Source organism: Bos grunniens, chromosome 9 (assembly GCF_055505025.1).
Source record: "Bos grunniens cultivar Pamir isolate PY7600 chromosome 9, Bosgru_T2T1.0, whole genome shotgun sequence".
Classification (NCBI taxonomy): Eukaryota; Metazoa; Chordata; class Mammalia; order Artiodactyla; family Bovidae; genus Bos; species Bos grunniens.
In genome coordinates this window covers 22,590,948-22,611,299 of record NC_141173.1, presented here as the reverse complement: position 1 = coordinate 22,611,299, position 20,352 = coordinate 22,590,948, and the positions used below count along the sequence as shown (strand labels likewise).

The 20,352-nt window shown below is 39.7% G+C and overlaps 1 long non-coding RNA gene across 2 annotated transcripts in view; it reads right to left on the bottom strand.

Moving 5' to 3' along the window:
* The window catches only part of LOC147365668 (uncharacterized), a 292,745-nt gene that overhangs the window by 80,189 nt on the left and 192,204 nt on the right, over window positions 1-20,352 (bottom strand). For both annotated transcript variants that reach the window (XR_015132645.1, XR_015132644.1), the window contains exon 5: window positions 20,150-20,267. This is a non-coding gene — a long non-coding RNA (uncharacterized LOC147365668). The remainder of the gene's footprint in view (window positions 1-20,149; window positions 20,268-20,352) is intronic.

Genomic DNA, 20,352 nt, shown 5'->3' with positions numbered 1-20,352 from the left:
TAACCTCAGAGCTGATTTCTAAGGTAACTAGAATCCAAAACACAGATGGTTTTATAAGTCAGAATTAGCACCTTGAATTGTTCCTGGAAGCACAGAGGAGGCTCCGCCCTTCTGGAGCCCAGTCACCCTGTGGCCAGTTTCCTGCCCAGCTGCCACTCCAGCATAATTGCCACATTCACACCAGTTCAAGTTTCCCTCTGGTGGCCTTCTGTGATTATGAGAGTGCCCACATGGAAGGCACACAGTTATAATCCAACTGAGAGGCTTGACTGCAAGACGTCAAGGTGGTCCTTAGAAGCCAGTTGATTTTTCTGCAGCCAGATGAGACCAGACCACCACTGACAGCTCCATTCTCATGATTCTGGTTTCTTTCTGGAAAGGTGGAGCGTTCACATAGCCCATGGCACACTCAAGTTCTCTTTAGAGCAAATGTAACCCAAGTGAACTTGACTGGCTCTGATAAGGTCACTGACTGGGCTGCAGAGTAAAGGTCAGAAGCAGCAGGGCAAGGTGACAGGGAGGAGCAGGAGTTGTTTTGAAACTCCTGGGGTTGTCATGCTGACAGTTTCTTGTTCATTTTGTTCTAACCACACTGCTCAGCATATGGGACCTTCGTTCCTGACCAGGGATCAAATCTGCATCCCTGCAGTGGAAGCTCAGAGTCTTAGCCACTGGACCGCCTCTGAAGTCCCTTGACAACTTTTAAGGGAAGGAAAAGGGTCACTAACAGACTGACACATGGATAAGTTAAAGAGCCTTGGGCAAAAACAGTTTCAATATTTAGTCGGTTTTTTCCCCGGTAATTAGATACTCCCTGTGTGTATGTGTGTGAATGCTACTAATCCAAGTAGCAAAATGGGTTAACAGACATTGCACATTTATCTTCATCTCTTACATGAGAAAATAGGAGGGGAACACAAAGGAAAGAGTTTCGAGGAAGCGAGTTTGGCAGGGCCATATTCATGCTTAAGAATTGATTAACACAAGATCCTGTTTTCAGTTTAGTCTGCAGCTACTTGGAAAACTTTCAAAATGATCAAGTGATATAAAAGAAATACTTTGCTGCATTCTCTTGGCCACAGATCTCAAATTCGTGTGATAGGCCAACCTTAAAAATCTTACTCCTCCTTGAAGGATTTCCCAATGTTATCTTGAATCCCAAATTCAAAGAAATCATCATTAGCACCTTAGTTTGGTGGGGTAGCTGCTGTCAATGTTGTGTGCCAAGTATAATCAGTGATTTCATTAGCTGAACCACGAATACATGGTAATAACCATGTTCTTAAGATTCAAAAATTGAAAGAAGATAAGGGATTTACTGTAAAGCCTTGGTCATTTTCCTATGAAAGCAGAGCCAAAAAGCCACTTTTCTAGGAGACAAAAAGAAAAAAAAACTTTGGAACTTAAATGTTTTGGCAGTATTTAGTCTTTCTCTGATTTCCTTCATTAGAGAAACTCTGTCACATGGCACTTTCTGTATATTGTTATGTTGTTTCTTGGGCATTTGCACACACCCTTAGCTTTCAATGGGCTTACTCAATAATTAGGTCTTTGGGGATAGCCAGACAGGAAGAGGGATAATCATGAAGAAAGTCTTGTACACAAAATTGCTAAGATAATTTCACTTCTGACATGACCAAACCCACATAAGATGAAGTCATTTGCGTGCTTCCCAGGACATGTATTTTCCATGATCCTTACCACTGACTCATTGTGTTTAGTCATAAACATTCTTTGAACCTCAATGTCCCTGTAAGATAGGGATGAAGTATTGGTCACGTGGACAATAAGGAGCTGAAACTGATTTGAAAGGACTTTGCTCTTGTAGGGGCAAAGTCACACACTTGTGTTGTTTTATTAACACAATGTTCTATTACAAAGGAATTTAGTCAATCTAACTCTCTCTGGAATGTTTTCAGAGCTACTCTGGTGTGATAAGCATAGTATATATTCCATTTATGTTCCAGGAAAATCGTGCGTCTCTTCTTTTTTAACATGTCGTAAAATTCTTCTTATGTCATGTTACAAACTGGTTTCTTTTTACTTTTGTGATTCTGCCATTTTCTAGTGGAATAGTTGCTATTTTAGTAATCCTCATGTTAAAACTACATCATTGAAATGGAAACTTCCATTTGGCACTCTGGCATTTAGACTTCTCTTTACTCTGATTTTTTCCTTCCTCCATAGTCCTTTCTCTCTTTCAATGTGCTTTATAACTGATTTATGGTTACATGAATTGTTCTTTGGATCCTGTGACTGTGTGCATGCTCAGTCATGTCTGCCTCTTTGTGACTCCATGGACTGTGCCCTGCCAGGTGCCTCTGTCCATGAAATTTTTCAGGCAAGAATACTGGAGTGGGTTGCCATTTCCTACTCCAGGGGATCTTCCCAACCCAGGGACTGAACCCATGTCTCCTGCGTCTCCTGCATTGGCAGGTGGATTCTTTACCACTGAGCCACCTGGGAAGCCTCTTCTTGGATCTTACCCAACCAGAATAAAATCTCTGAGTTCACACATTTCTATCTTGTTCAGTGAAACATCCTCAGTGTCTCAAACATCCCCATCACAGAGTATTTGTGAAATAATTCCACTGGATAAGTGAAGTTCCTGTATGGATTTCAGCTTCCACTCTGTTTCCACAGCTTAGAGTTGAAATCTGACTCAGACTTTCAAACTGATCTGGCCCTGAATCCATCCACTAACCTATACTTCCTTCCTTCTTTTCTTCCTTCCATCTGCCAGCTCTCAGCTTCCAGTCTGCCTAGGCTCTAACTCTTCCCATTGCCACCTGAAACTTGGTTTTTTACACTTTCTTCCCACTATTAGCTATGGTTCTTTGACCTAATACTGCCATAATGTGGTGAAGCATTAATCTGTAGAAGGATAGAGGTACACCAGTAAGTATCCCTTGGAGAAGGGAATGGCGACCCACTCCAGTATTCTTGCCTGAATATCCCGCCAGTAAGTATACCACGGACAGAGGAGCATGGAGTCAGACACGACTGAAGGACTAAGCACACACACACCAGTAAGCACAAGGTGGCTGCCAATGTTTCACACAAGGAACACAGGTGTGAGTGTTGGAACTGATGGTTCCCAGGACACTGCATCACAAAAGGCCCTTCTGGCATCTCCCCACCTTTCAGCAAGAATAGCACGCATCCTGAGAGTTGTTACGTGGACTTTTCAGCTTTCAATTCATTTCAGATGTGGCTTAAAGTAACATGTCATTCAGAGTTTGTTTGCCTGTAGGGTGATTCATTCATTGATCTCCTAAACAAACATATAGTAGGTAGGGGAGAAGACAGGAGAAAAAGGGAGGGAAGGAAGAAATGACAGAGGAAACAATTTTTACCCTAGGGCATCCATGTTGTGATTACCTCTCAAAAACTAGAAACAAGCAGTTTGGTTCCCTGTGTGAAAATTCAAACTGGTAAAACCATGAACTTGAGGTGAGTTCTGTGGCTTCTCTAAAGTATCTGGGGTTCTGTAGCTTGGTTGGTTGGTTGTTGCTTTCATTTAAAAGACGATGATATTTATAAATGAGAGAGGGATTAGAATATGAATAACAAAATGAAGCTGATGATTCCTGTTTAAAATATTGAAAATTGGGGGTCAGAAAAGAATCAAATCATGAATCTTTTCTTCATACCTGTAAGAACCAGGCTGTAAATTTATTGCATGTTGTATAGAGAGCCCAAAATAGTATGTGTGTGTATGTTTAAGACAGTCCTCTGTGACTCATTCAACAAACATGATCATCTTCCAAGTGCAAGGCCCCGCGTCCAGTGCTACAGGAGGAACAGCAGGAGACAATGGCAGAACAATGAGAGCTCGTGGGACTTCTCTGGTGATCCAGTGGCTAAGGCGCCACACTCCCAATGCAGGTTCAATCCCTGATCAGGGAACTAGACCCCATATGCCTCAAATAAGAGTTCACATACCACAACTCAGACCCGGCCCAGACAAATAAATAAAAATAAATATAAAAAGAACAATGGGAGTTACTATTTCTATGGGCAAATATGCTGTGCCTGTTTCTTTCAAAAGTTATACTTGAGTCTCACAAAAATCTGCAACGTAGATATTATAATGTGTACTTTCCTTCCAAGTACGAGAAAACTGAAGATTAGAAAACTTCAGTAATATTCCAAGCCAAACAGCTTACATGTATTCAATTCAATGTTTTGACAGTACCACATCCATGTTATTTTGACTAAGCCGCCTTCGAGGTACTCATAACCTGGAAGACATGATCTCTCTCATTTGCTCAACTTCTTTCTTTCTCTCTCTCTGTCTCACACACACACTCATCTAGGCTGTGAGAGAGAATGTGATCTATATACATATCTAAAAGAGAGACAAATACTCTCACTTGAGCACCTAGATTCTGAGGGCTCCGGTGGCTGCCTGGTCATTTGCCGGCAGTTCATGCTGTAGTCTATGCACTCGAGGGCGTGAATGTACTGACAACTGTCCATGTACTTACTCCCTGTGCACCCACTAAGTGCAAGAGATACACACACTCCTAAAACCTAGTCCTGTCTTCAAGGAGATTAGTTGCGTATAAGAAATTTATATGTCAAAAAAGTGTTGTAGTATTGGCCAATTTCCCAGTTCTTTTGAAAATGTACCAGGTAGGAAAACAACATGCCACTTGCAACAGAATAAAGAAAACACAGATATTGATCAAAATGTTATAAACCTGGCTTAAAGGAAAGTGTGGCTTAAGTAGTGCAAAGAGGCTCATTTGAGAACTATAGACCGTTTTCTTTTTGTCTTCTCTTTCAAAACATTTCTTTCAGGCTCTTTCTCCCTCATAAAATTCATATTTTGCATCCTTTAGGAAAAAAAATATTTTTCAGAGCTTACAGGTGGCAGTAGAATGAAGGGTTATAGAAAATAACCAGTTTTAACTGCACATGGGACTTCCCTGGTTGTCCAGTGGTTTAAAATCCACCTTTCAATGAAAGGGATGTGAGTTTGACTCCTTGTTGAGGGACTGGGATCTTACATGCTGCAACCAAGCCTGTACTCTGCAACTACTGAGCCCATGTACCATGAGACCATGCACCATGACTGGAGAGAAGCCCCCATGCTGCCAAGAACTGACACAGCCAAATAAATAAACACATGTTTCTTTTTGGGAAAACACACACACACACACACACACACACAGAGTTCATGGATCTTTGGAGAGAGTTCACTGCATGGCGACCCAAATCATGGATAGTGGTTATACTACAATCAGGTGACTCATTATAGCAAACTATTGGCTGCATGTTCTAAATTTAATGTAGCTGGGAGAATGTTTGGTACCCTGTTAAATAGTAAGAACAATCACATTTCATTTAAAGCAAAGCCAATTTAAGATATTTTATGATTTCAGGGATGTTAAAATGTGAAAAAAGTACATCTTAGAATTCATAAAATAGGAATATATATTAGTCAAGGCTCTCCAGAGAAACAGAAAATCCAACAGGATGTGCTTGTATCATTTATTTCCATCTATCTTTCTATCTATCTAATTTAGATTTTAAGAAATTGGCTCATACAATTGTAGAGACTTAGAAAGTCCAAAATCTTGAGTAGGCTGGCAGACTGCAGACCCAGGGTAGTTTCAGAAGTCACAGTTCAAGTTCAAAAGTGTTATTCTGGCAGAATCCCTTCACCTTCCAGCAAGGTCAGTCTTTTTCTAGTAAGGCCTTCAACTGACTGAATGAGGCCCACCACTGCCCACATTATGAAGAACAATCTGCTTTACTCAAAGTTTACTGAATTCACTGTTAATTTCATCTAAAAATTACCTTCACAGAAACATCTAGGCTAAATGTTTGGCCAAATATATGGGCCCTGTGGCGTAACCAATGCCACATGAGTCACTGTGGCAGAGGGACATTAGGAGGAAGATTCTCTTTGTTGTGGGAAATGTTAGCACTGGAACTCACCCTGTCACGGCACAAAGACATGAGCAGAGCAGTGCTGGTTCTTCCTCTCAAGGCTTTTTTGTGGGTTGGGGTTCACCCTGTCTGATCTCTTCTGGGCCTTCCCTTCAAAAGGGAATCATCCATAATGCAATCAATTAAACCCACCCCATAGAGCAAACTTCTGGTGAGCTGCAAAGGGAAGAGGCTCTGTCCTTTTCTCTATGTTACTAATGTTTACATTTCTGTTTTTCTAACTTGGACAGAAGCCAGACCCCTGGGACTTGGGGGTGAGGGAGATATGGGGGGAAAATCAAATGTTCTGCCAATATATGAAATATAATTTTTTTTCCTAAATTTTAGTTTAGCTCTTCTTTGTTGGAACTTGTGCCAGTGGTCAGAAAGAGGAGGAAGAGAGAAAAAGTATGGTCTCCACACTGCCCCCATCCACCACAATCAGACCACATTTCACTCCTACCCACCTTTAACTCTTCTCACCACTGGTTTCCCGTCCAAACACCCCGGAACCCACTGCTCTTATATTCTCTAGAATGTTCCCAGGCCTGTCTCTGCCAGCAGTTATCCCCTGTTAAATATTACCATGATCAGTTTCTTCCCTCCTCCTGCTTGCACAATCCTGGAACCAGTGACTCACTCTTGCTTTATTGTAAGTATTTACATTTTGGTTAAAATCATGGACCTTGGAGCCGTGGAATCTCTTCTTCGCCACTTGTGTGACACTCGCATCTGTTCCCTCACCTGTAAAACTGGGATAATGACAGTATTTACGTCACAGGTGAGTTGGGAAGAGCAAATGAGAGCAGCAGATGGAAAGCTCTCAGGACAGTGCCTAGCAAGGCATGAGCCCTCAGCAGTCGTTAAATATTACATTGCCATTTGTCTGACGTGGTTTCTCCATGTGCTCATAATGCCTAGTGTTTGCAGATGGGCTGGGTACACAAAATACAAAGATAAAGCAGGAGGATTCTTGCCTTTGACCCGCTCTTGGGATAACTGTAGGGATTCTATGATATGCTTCTGTGGGTTTCCATCTCAGTTAAACCATCTTCAGATGGTTTATCTCAGCTCTGTGGGATTGAAATAAACTCTCCATGTGGTGAGATTAGAAAAATGAGTGAAGTGATGATCCTGGTAGCTTCTTGTTTAGTGTGACCCAAAGATGGGATTTGTCTGCCCCAGGGATTTGGGTTTCAGTTTTGTTTTTAGTGAAGTAGCGTGCCTTCTCCATTCACTCCCTATTGTTTTATAATATTGTTTTATAACGTGTGACATCATGTCACACATTCATACATGCTTACCTGTTCGATCACCCCATTGTACTTGAACTTGTGATCCCTGCTTTCCATTATAAGAAGACGGAAAGCAGAGATTGGTGAAGTGTTCCTCACTCTTAAAAACATAAAAGACATGATTAGAAACAAATACCATCATTAAAAAAAAAAATCCTGTCTAGGAAATGAGGTAAGAAGCGAAAATCTGATTCTCCGATAACTCTGAAGAAACATTCTCAAATTTGCATTCATGGTGCTAATTGAAGGGGCCATAGAAAGTCCAAGGAAATCTAGGGTAAAAGCAATGGGAATCCTTTGAGAGCAGGAGTCAGAGTTTCATCTCATCCTCATTGAGGGGGTCCATCAGAGTGCTGTGGGGAGCCCCCTGGAGTGTCTCCCAGGTGTTCAGGCACAGAATCTACCAGCTACACCATAGCTTGTGCCATTTCCTACTCCGCAACCCCGGTTCCCCTAAGCAAAGTCCCGAGACTAGCAAAGCTGCATGAAGCTGCCTCCCCAAGGCCTTCGGACTGCCCTTTCAACACCAATCCCATCGTCTCATCCTAATACTGTACTGAGGATTATAATCAGCTGGTTGTTGTTTTTGTTCAGTAAGTCATGTCTGACTCTTTGTGACCCCACGGCCTGCAGCACGCCAGGCTTCCCTGTCCTTCACTATCTCCCGGAGTTTTCTCAAATTCATGTCCATTGAGTCATTGAGGTCATCCAACCATCTCATCTCTGCTGCCCCCTTCTCCTCTTGCTCTCAATCTTTCCTAGCATCAGGGTCTTTAATTGTGCTAAAATTTTGCTAATGAAGCTTCTGCTTCATTAGGACCAGGGAAGGTCCTCAGACTCTGCATTTCTAACAAACTCTCAGGTGGGAATTCCAGTCTGAGGACTACCCTCTGGGCAGCAAGGCCCTCAATCATGTTCCCTTTGGGTTTGGTTTATGTACCTTTTTCTCCCTCTAGAATGCAAGATACCTGGAGGGCAGAAACTAGGACTCATAACTATGTATCTCTTCCAGCATCTAGCATGATAACTTGTGCAAATATAGAATCCCAAGAATACTGGTTACAGTGGTTAAATTAAAATAACAAAAAGGTAAACCCCAAATACAGAAAGAAAAGGGGAAGAAAATATTTATTAGAAAGTAAAAATGGAAAACTTGCGAATAGACTATGACATTCCAAATGAATCAATTTTGCTGAGTAAAAGAAATGATTTTACAATGTTTGAATGCACTGTCTTGAGAAAATGATATTGGATTGGCCAAAAAGTTCATTCCAGTTTCTTCCTGGTAGATGGAAAAACCCAAATGAACTTTTTGGCCAACCCAATACAACACCCAGGGAAATATTTAGGGAAAAGCAGAGATGACGATTTTCTTATGAGACTGACAAGTGACACCTCTTGAAGGAATTTCCTCTTTCAAATTTCAAAGAGGTATATTTCACTGCACACATGAAAATAGCTATATTCGTTTCTAAGGGCTGTGTATGGGTAGGCATCATATAATAACTTCACAATTTATTTAGCATAGGGCTTTGTCTTTAAGCGAGTATGAATAATTCCTCAGCACTGCTGTCCTTCTTAAGTATAAACCTATAAAGTAGGTCTTGGTGAATCACATCTTGGAGCATAAGAAAATAATACAGTAAAAAAGAGAGTAATACATAGAGCTGACCCTTGTTGATATGTGAAATAAATATCTTGCCAAACAGTAACAAGGTTTCCAGTGAAAAATGCTATGTTGAAATGGTTGTGAATTTTAAGCTTGTACAGATTCTGGTTTTTAAGCATAAAAACACACATTCCATCCCTTGGTCTTCTAGTGATAAACACTTCTGAGGTCACCACTTTTGTTCAGTGGGTAGAACTATTTCTCAACATCTGCTAGTCTAGATTTGAGTTGTTTACATTTTCTCCTACACTGCTTTCTTCCATTTTCTGTAGCACAGAAAATGAAGTATAATATCCATTTGTTTTTGCTACAGCAGACATGTCCTTCCAATCGAGCTCTCTCCATGGGCACCACTGACAGAGAAGCAAAATCAAGGCCTTCCTTTACCTTATGGCTCCCATATGGAGATTGTTCAGTCTATCTCATCTACTCAAAGCATATCTGATGAGTAGTCAACCTCCCTCCTTGACAGTTTATTACTGATCTCTGTAAATTGGAGGCTATAAATCTGACAGCAGCATTACAACCTCTGAATTGAATGTATAATTTAATTTGTAAACTCATGTTCTCCATTTCGAGAACTGTAATAAAACCGAGTGTGTGCTGATTTTCTAACATGGATTTGTTGTTCCGTTAGTTTGAGAGTCGACATGGCTTGCCTCTTTGACATGTGAATTCTTAAACCCTGGTTTCTTTAATCTAGTAGCTCTCGTCTCTTTCTCCTATTCTTTTTAGTGAGGAATGGCTCTGAAGTTTCTTATTTCAAATTACATGAAACGTTGATTAATCTCACAGATTTATTTAAGTACTTTTGTTATTATATATTTTTAAAAGACTCTGAGCGGCAGAAGGGCAGAATTCTGTAATTAATCAGGATTGCCTAGCTCTGTTACTCCAGTGGCGGTGAATTGGTTCCCAGTAGGAGAGTTAATAGAAAAACATTCAATTTCAAAATGGCCTGGATGCATCAAAGGGATTAAGCTGTAATGCTTTTAATCCCTGTAACTCAAACAAAGAGAAAATTTCCCTGAGCAATGAACTGCATAATGTATTTGTGGGCCAGAGAATGATCAGAGTGGAGCATCGGCTAAGCAGTCAGCCCTGTAGCCCAGAATCTCACTGGGCACAGCTAGAGTTACAGCCCAGGGGATTTAGATGTTTGCTTTTAAACTTAAGAGTACTGTTACTTTAAAAGCAAAATGTTTTGCTTTTAAACTTTTAAAATGGGTACCATTTTGGAAAGTTCTAGTCTCTGGAGCTCCCAAGCTCTCAAAGACTGTACCAATAAACCTTCAGGTTAAATCTCCAAGTCAGGAATGGCAATTACTTGGCACACCTGGTGCACTTCCCTCACTTCCAAGGCCCATGATGACAGGCCTGGCTTTTTCACTTCCTGTCAAGACTACCTCTGAATTGCTTTCTATCTGTATCCCTCTTCCAGGTCTTTTAATTTGCTTGATCAAATTTCTCACAGTTGCCAAACATCTGCTGGACTATGTCAAAGAGCATATAAGTACAACTCAAAAAATATATTTTCTTCAAATAACCTGTGTTTATTTGGACTCTTCTGGGTAGTGTTATTTTAATGAAGGTTTTTATCTTGAGAAAATTATAGATTCACATGCAGTGGCGAGAAATAATATTAATACGTAGACATCCATGTGCCCATTTCCTAGTTTCTCCCAAAGGCAGCCTCTTGCAGAACTAGAGAACAATATCACAGCCAAGAAGTTGACAGTGACACGGTCAAGATACAGAATCTGCCCATCATTACAAGGATCTCTCCTGTCGCCCTTGAGAGTCCCACCAACTTCTCACCTGTCCCCATCTTTCCTTTAAACCTCTGGGAACCACAGACCTGTTTTCTATTTCTATAATTTTGTCATTTCAAGGGTGTTATACAAATGGAATCATGAAATATGCAACTTTTTTTTTTTTTTCCTGACTTTCTTTTCCCACAGAGCATAATTCTCTGGAGATTCATCCAAGTTGTTTTGCAGAGCAATAGCTTGTTTTATTGCTTCATGGTATGGATATACTTTTGTTTCTTTAATCATTCATCTGCTGAAGGACTTCTGGGTTGTTTCCTGTTTGGAGCTTTCACAAACAAAGCTGCTATAAAAATTTGTGTATAGGTTTTTGCAAACATGCCTTTTTTCTCTGTGAAAAAAAAAAAATGTACCCAGAGTACAACATGGTAGTTGCAAGGCTTAATTTTTTAAAGAAAACTCCAAGCTTTTGCAGAGCGGTTGTAAGATTTTACATTCAGAGCAGCCATGAAAGAGACCCAGTTTCTCTGAATTCTCGCCAGCATTTGATATTGTCACTATTTTTTATTTTTGTTATTCCCATAGCTGTGAACTGATATCTTACTGTGGTTTTAATTTGTATTTCCCTAACGGCAGATGACATTAAAAAGCTTTTTCATGTACTTACTTGCCATCTGTATATTCTCCTTGATAAAATATCTCTTCATGTCTTCTGCCCATTTTTAAATCGGATCATTTGGATTTTTGTGGCTGAATTTAAGAGTTGTTATATATTTTAGATACTGGTCCTGTGTCAGATATGTGGTTTGCAAGTAGTTCCTCCCAGTCTGTAGCTTGTCTTTTCATCCTTTTCACAGAGTCTTGTGTGGAGCAAAAGTTTTTAATTTTGAGAAGTACACATTAACAATTTAAAAAAATAGATTGCTAGGTGTCAAATCTAAGAACTCTTTCCTGAGCCCTAAATCCTGAAGAATTTATCCTGGTCATTTGTGTTTTTTATTTTTATTTTTTTCTAAAATTTTTATAGGTTCATGTTTATGCTTAAGGGTGTGGTCTCATTTTGTTTGATTTTTGTATGAGGTGTAAGACTCAGGACTAAGTCCCCCCTCCTCTGCTTTCTTCCTCCCTCCCCTACCCCAAATATCTCTTTTTCTTTCTCTCTTTCTTTCTACCTGTGCTGTGCTATGTCCAGTTGTTCAGTTGTGTCTGACTCTTTGCGACACCACGGACTGTAGCCCACCAGGCTCCTCTGTCTACAGAATTTTCCAGACAAGAATACTGGAGTGGGTTGCCATGTCCTTCTCCAGGGGATCTTTCTGACCCAGGGGTCAAACTTATGTCTCTTCCATCTCCTGCATTGGCAGGCGGGTTCTTTACCAATGAGTCACCTGGAAAGCCCTTCTTTCCACCTATGGATTCTCAATTACTTCAATTGGAAAAACTACTATTCATCTATTGATTGATTTTGTGTCTTTGTCAAAAATCAATTTGGTGTATTTGTGAGGGTCTATTTCTGGGTTCTGTTCTAATGATCTGTGTATCTGTCTCTGTACAAATACCACAGGATTGATTACTCTAGTTATGTAATTAAGTCTTGCAAATGGCTAGACTGGTTCCTCCTACTTTATTCTTCTCTTTCAAAATTATTCCCGTTCCTTTGCCTGTCCACATATATTTTAAAATTGTTTTGTCTAAATTTACAAAAGAGTGTTGCTAGAATTTTGCTAGGGATGATATTAATCTTGTATATCAGTTTTGGAGAGCATTAACATCTTAATTACATTTAGTTTTCTAATCCATCAACATGGTATATCACCTCATTTATTTAAAGTTTTGATTTCTTTCATCAGCATTGTGTAGTTTTTAGTATATAAATCCTATACATGGATTGCTGGATTTATACCTGAGTATTTCATTTTTCGAGAAATTGTAAATCATACTGTGTTTTTAACTTAGGGATCCATGTGTTCTTTCTGCGTGCTAAGAACTTCAGTTTTGTCCAACTCTTTGTGACCCTGTAGCCACATGAACTGTAGCCTGCCAGGATCCTCTGTCCATGGGATTCTCCAAGCAATACTGGAGTGGGTTGCCATGCCTTCCTCCAGGGAATTTTCTCGACCCAGGGATCAAACTTGTGTCTCCTGCAGCTCCTGCATTGCAGCCAGATTCTTTACTTCGGAGCCACTGGGGAAGCCCATGTGTTCTTTACCAGTAGACAGAAATAAAATTGATTTTTGTATGTTTGCCTTGTATCTTGTGACCTTGTTAGATTCAGTAGTTCTTGTAGTGTTTTGGGTGGATGTTACTTCTTATTCTCGATATATATACATTTTATTTCTCCCTCTTGCCTTATTGCATTGACTAGAACTTCCAGCACTATGTTGAATAAGAGTAGTGAGAGTGGACATTCTTGCCTTGTTACTTATATTAGGGGAAAAGCATTCAGTCTTTTGCCATTAGCTATAGGTATTTTGTAGATGCTTTTATCAATCTGCTTCCCCTGTAGCCCAGCAATAAAGCATCTGCCTACAATGCAGGAGACACAGGAGACTCGGGTCTGATCCCTGGGCTGGGAAGATTCCCCTGGAGGAAGAAATGGCAACCTACTCCAGTATTCTTGCCTGGAGAATCCCATGGACAGAGGAGCCTGGTGGGCAACAGTCCACGGAGTCGAAAGGAGTCAGACACAACTGAACACTCATGCAGGGTCTTATCAAACTGAAGAAGCGCTCTTCTACTTCTGTTTTTATGAGTTTTTTAAAAACATTAGGAATAGGTATTATATTTTGCTTTTTTATGCATCAGTTGATACAATCATATGATCTTTCTTCTTTGGCCTCTTAATATGGGAGAGTACAGTGATAGATTTTTGAATATTAATAAGACTTGCATCTGTGGAATATATCTGAATTATAGGGTGTAATTCTTTCTGTATGTTGTTGAATTCTATTTGCTAATATTTTGTTAAGTATTTTTGCATCTATATTCACTAGCGACATTAGTCTGCAGGGCTTTTTTTTTTTTTGGGTACTGTTTTTGTATGGTTTTTGGTATGAAGGTTACATTAGTTTCATAAATTGAATTGTGAAGTATTTCCTTCTTTTTCATTTTCTGCAAGAGATTGTGTAGAATTTCATTTTGATTCACATATTATATAGATATACATATTCTTGGAAGAATTCTCCAATGAACATACCTACATCTAGGCATGGGGATTTCCTTTTTAGGTAGTTTTAAAATTATGAATTCAGTTTCCTCTGTCTTTTAATTGGTGTATTTATATTCTATTTAATATAATTATTAATGAATATATTTAATATAATTATTGATATGTTAGAACTTAAGTCCGCCATCTCATTTTTTTTTGGTTTTCTGTATGTTCTTTCAATTTTTCATTTCTCTGTCTTTTTCTTGGACTTTGGTGTATTCACTGAACATTTTTTTAGAATTCCACTTTTATTCTAAATAAAATGGGACTTTATTTTACTTAATTAAAAAAACCCATTTCAAAGAACTTAAAAAAATCTTTTCATATAATTCAAGGTGTTATATTATATATGTATAACATTATAGCCTGCTAATACTGTCATTTTACCAGTTTGGGTAAAATATAAAACTCTTTCCTCTATAATTGTCTTAAATATTTCCTTTACATTCATTTAGAAGTATAGCATACAGTGTTAAAACTTATGCATTGGCCATGGAACTAATTTAGAAAATTCAAAAAGAAAAAGTGTATTTTTTAATTCGTATTTCTGCTCATTGTACTCTTCCCTCCTTTCTGATGTTCTTTCTAAGGTGTAAGCTTCTTTCTTCTATTATTTCCTTTCTTCTCAGACAAATTTACTTAGCTATACTTTTAGGATGTCTGCTGATAACAAACTCTGTTTTCCTTTATCTGAGAATGTCTACTTCTTCTTTATTCCTGAAGGTTATTTTTCCCTGGGCATAGGATTCAAGGTTGACAATTATTTTCATTCAGCACTTCAAAAATATTGTGTCACTTAAAGTTTAATTATGACGTGTTTTAGGGTGGATTCTTTCACTTTATTCTGTTTATGGTTTGTTAAGCTTCTTGAATCTGCTAGTTTATGTCCCCTGTCAAATTTGGGAACTTGTCACCCACTTGGAGTACTTTTGCAGCACCACCCTCTTCCTTCTCCCATTCCAGGATTCTAATTACATAAATGTTGGATTTTTTTTTTTTTTTTATAGTTTCATCGGCCCTTAAACTCTTTTGTGGTTTATTTTTTGTTGTTGTTGGGGGGGTTGTTTGGTTTTTTGTTTGTTTATTTTTGTCTTTCTAAAGGATATTTTCCCTTGGTTGGTCATATTGGGTGATTTCTATTGTTCTATCTTCTTGTTCATTGGTTCTTTCCTCTGTCCCCTCCATTTTTCTGTTGAACACATCTACTGAACTTCTTAATTTAAATTGTTATATATTTTTTCAATTCTAAAATTTACATTTGGTTCTTTTTTGTATCTCCTATTTCTTTGCTGAGACTTTCTGTGTCTTTGCTGAGGCTTTCTAATTTTTCATTTGTTTCAAGCATATTTGTAATTGCTAATTGCATTTTTATCACAGTTGCTTTAAAATCTTTGTCAGGTACTTCCTGACAAAGTGATGTTGTTATCCACTAATTTTTCAAAATTTAGTTTGAGATCTTTTTGGTTATTGATATGTTGTGTAGTTTTTGTTTGAGCTTCCCAGTTGGCTCAGTGATAAAGAATCTGCCTGCAATGTAGAAACTCAGGTTCGATCCCTGGATTGGGGAGATCCCCTGGAGAAGGAAATGGCAACCCACTCCAGTATTGTTGCCCAGGAAATCCCATGGACAGAGGAGCCTGGCAGGCTATAGTCAGTGGGGTCACAAGAGTCAAATACGACTTAGCAACTAAACTACTACCTAGCTGAGCTATTTCAAACCCTGAAACATGATGCTGTGAAGGTGCTGCACTCAATATGCCAGCAAATTTGGAAAACTCAGCAGTGGCCACAGGACTGGTAAAGGTCAGTTTTCATTCCAATCCCAAAGAAAGGCAATGCCAAAGAATGCTCAAACTACCGCACAATTACACTCATCTCACACGCTAGTAAAGTAATGCTCAAAATTCTCCAAGCCAGGCTTCAGCAATATGTGAACCATGAACTTCCAGATGTTCAAGCTGGTTTTAGAAAAGGCAGAGGAACCAGAGATCAAACCACCAACATCCACTGGATAATTGAAAAAGCAAGAGAATTCCAGAAAAATATCTATTTCTACTTTATTGACTATGCCAAAGCCATTGACTGTGTGGATCACAATAAACTGTGGAAAATTCTGAAAGAGATGGGAATACCAGACCACCTGACCTGCCTCTTTAGAAACCTATATGCAGGTCAGGAAGCAACAGTTAGAACTGGACATGGAACAACAGACTGGTTCCAAATAGGAAAAGGAGTACGTCAAGGCTGTATATTGTCACCCTGCTTATTTAACTAATATGCAGAGTACATCATGAGAAATGCTGGGCTGGAAGAAGCACAAGCTGGAATCAAGACTGCTGGGAGAAATATCAATCATCTCAGATATGCAGATGACACCACCCTTATGGCAAAAGTGAAGAAGAACTAAAGAGCCTCTGGATGAAAGTGAAAGAAGAGAGTGAAAAAGTTGGCTTAATGCTCAACATTCAGAAAACAAAGATCATGGCATCCGGTCCCACCACTTCATGGGAAATAGATGGGGAAACAGTGGAAACAGTGTCAGACTTTATTTTTCTGCACTCCAAAATCACTGCAGATGGTGATTGCAGCCGTGAAATTAAAAGATGCTTGCTCCTTGGAAGGAAAGTTATGACCAACCTAGACAGCATATTCAAAAGCAGAGACATTACTTTGCTAGCAAAGGTCCATCTAGTCAAGGCTATGGTTTTTCCAGTAGTCATGTATGGATGTGAGAGTTGGACTGTGAAGAAAGCTGAGTGCCGAATAATTGATGCTTTTGAACTGTGGTGTTGGAGAAGACTCTTGAGAGTCCCTTGGACTGCAAGGAGATCCAACCAGTCCATTCTAAAGGAGATCAGTCGTGGGTGTTCATTGGAGGGACTGATGTTGAAGCTGAAACTCCAATACTTTGGCCACCTGATTCGGAGAGCTGACTTATTTGAAAAGACCCTGATGCTGGGAAAGATTGAGGGCAAGAGGAGAAGGGGACGACAGAGGATAAGATGGTTGGATGGCATCACCAACTCAAAGGACATGGGTTTGGGTGAACTCCAGGAGTTGGTGATAGACAGGGAGGCCTGGCGTGCTGCAGTTCATGGGGTCGCAAAGAGTCGGAGACGACTGAGTGACTGAACTGAACTACAGGTTGAGTACTTTTTTACTGGAACTTGGACATTTTTGGAATTATGTTGTGAGACTCTGGATCTTACAGAGTCATTTAATTTTAGGTGGTTTTGTTTAAGTGTTTCTTTTCTTTTGTGACACTACTCCAGCAGGGAATCTTGCTTTGTTGCATTATGTGAAGGTATAAGTCCAGGTTTCCCACTGGTCCTTTCTTCAACTTGGGGAGAAGGAGGTTGCTCCTTGTTACTTCTGGATGGAGATGGGAGTTTTAGCTTCCCATGTGTTTTCCAGTGACAATTCCATGTATTGTTAACCCCTGGTGGCTTTGTTACCCCTGGAAAGATCTGAGTCTCCATGAAGGCTCCTCTGATACTACCCCACTGGAAATGGGAGTCCTTCATTCTTCCAGGTGAGAGATGCAGTCCACACTTCCCACATGGTCTCCATGGACACTGTATGGGCTGAATGGCTTATTACTGCCAGGTGAGGATGAAAACTTCAGTTCCATATTGAGCCTTCTCTGACAACATCCTGGTGAGGGTGTTGAGGTGCCTTGTTACAGCTTCTTGAGATCGGAAGCCTAGGCTCCACTTAGCTTTTATTGGCATGCGTAAGTGGTACTGCAGGTTTTTTTCTGATGTTTGGCTGGAAAAGAGCAGATGTGTAAATGCTTTCTTTCTTTATAACTTCTTTCCTTCCTTCCTTTCTTCTCTTTTATGATCCTTTGACTAGAGACAGAGAGAAAACTCAGGGGCCTGTTTTATCTGAACCCACATGTACTTCAGGATTGTTGAGTTTTCCAGCTTTCAGTCTGGGATATAGGATGCAGAAAGAAAATCCAGAGAACTCACTGCTGTGTTAATCCTTGTGTGCTAATTTCCACTGCCAATCTGCCATCTTCTCTTCACCTTTCAGAGATTGCTTATGGTTGTTTTGTATGTAATATCCATGGTTTTTAGTTGTTCTCAGTCGGAGGAATGGGAGAAAGACATGTATACTCCATGTTCCCAGAAGCAGATATCCAGGTCTATCTTTTTATTCACTCGAAAAGTTTAGAAAATATCCTGGGGTGTTTTCAAGCAAAGTAATTATTAGGTGTAGAATCTGAGAATGTTTAAAATGCCCAGAAGCCATAGACAAAATTTGAAAATAATCCATTTTTCACAATCGCATCAAGAAAGTTACTGCTGTTAGAAAACTGGAACATCCAGCTTCCCCCTGGAAACAAAAGTTGTACCATCACTCCTTGCATGCTGGTCATCTGCACACTTGTTCACTGATTCCGAGACACCTCCTAGATACTGACTAGATTTTTTTGTCCTGGTTTTTGCAGAGACCCACTGTGTATTGAGACACTCCAATACTTTCTCTGGCTCATAGCACTGATGGCTATAATAAAACTATTTACACAAAGTTGTTTATGACTTCTAATATTACTCCTCTGTAATATTTGCATTTTGAAAGAGAGATACCACAAAAAGAGCAATCTTCAGCAAATGAGTGGACCTTATTCAATAATATCCTTTCCAACAGCAGTATGTCAAATTTTCTGAGAAGGCAGAGAAAAAATTTACTAGAATTCTTCAAATTGAAAGCAACTGGTAACCACTTTATGACTTTATGTTAAGACTAGCCCTGTATAGTGCTGTGTGTATTTCCTACAGAGGTGAAATATTGGTAAATATCTTTACTTTCTATATACATTCATGAGGACTTTCTACAGGAAAAGTGTATATGTAAGGGTGTAAGTATGCTATACTCTGCTTGATCAAAAAAACCTGGTTTACAGCATAAGAAGAGATTAGTCTTATAGGGGATCATATTGGCCAGGCTCTCCCAGTTCTAAAGAGTTGCTTCTCCCCATGGAAGCTCAGCACAGTCATTAAGAGTGTGGTTCTAGGTTCGGGGAGGCCTGGTCACTGCCTTTTACTGGAGGAATTGTCTCAATGACTTTCTGAACCCCAGTTTTCTCATCTGTAAAGTAGACATAATATTATCTATCTCGTATAAGATAATTCATGTAAAGTGCATCGCAAATGTAGGTCCAGACACATGGCACAGACTCAGTATGTGTTAGGCACATGTGTACTTGTGTGTGCTCAATCACTTCAGTTGTGTCTGACCCTTTGTGACACAGGCTCCTCTGTCCATGGGATTCTCCAGGCAAGAATACTGGAGTGGGTTGCCATGCCCTCCTCCAGGGAATTTACCAACCCAGGAATTGAACTCATGTCTCCTGTGTCTCCTGCATTGCAGGCAGATTCTTTACTCACTGAACCACCTGGGAAGTGTTAGGTATTAGGAATTAAAACCTTCAAATTAATAAGGTAGCCTCCCTTTAACAGGCACACGTGTAGTTCTGGGGACCTGCATCAATGTTGTATTTTCTTCTTGAAAAATTCTCTGTAGAAATGGGAGGCTAGGAATCTTAGGTGATGTCAAAGAAGCTTGTGATCCCATGAGGGCCAAGTCCGCCTGCCTGTGTATCATTACATCTTAACTTCTCTGTAGACTGGACTGGAATATACACACCCTGTATATCTTTGAAACCTCTGAAACTTCCACAGATAAAACGTCTTGCATATCTCTTCTAATCACATTGTCATTGCTTCAGGCCATTTCAAAATGAGAGGTGTGTACTGAGCATGAATCAAAACACATTGTGGGTTGACTTCCCTGGTGTTCCAGTGGTTAGGAATCCACCTTGCAATGCAGCAGATACAAGTCTGACCCCTGGTCAGGGAACTAAGATCTCACATGCTGAGGAGCAACTAAGCCCACCCACTACAATACTGAGCTCTCATGTCATAACTAGAGAGTCTGTGCATTGCAACAAAAGATCCTGCATGACTCAAAGAAGATCTTGCATGCCTCAAATAAGACCTGATATAGTCAAAGTAAGCAAATAAATAAACAAACAAAATAAAGAGATTGCTACTACTATCTTAAAATACACACACACACAACCAAACCCACAACACATGGAGGGTGGGCAGTGGAAAAGATGCCTGGATGGCAAGAATTTTCCTTGAATTGGTTATCTTACAAACACGAGCCAGTTTGCTAAAATGCTAGTCATGTTTGTAAGTAAAGCAAGTTTATTGCTTTAGCTACACCCTATGATTACAGGACAAGGTATGCCTACCTTTTAATGTCTCCATTGCCAAATCCTTGATAGCAGATAAACTTTGACACGGTCTCAGCAACCCGAGTTAATCCAGGCTTCAACGGCAATAACACGGCTGTTTCATTCAAATCTAGAACTGCGATAAAAACAAAACAGAATTGAGCATGTGCAGGGCTCTGTAAGGCCTAAGAGTGAAGGCTGACTTACTGCATCGCCTCTGG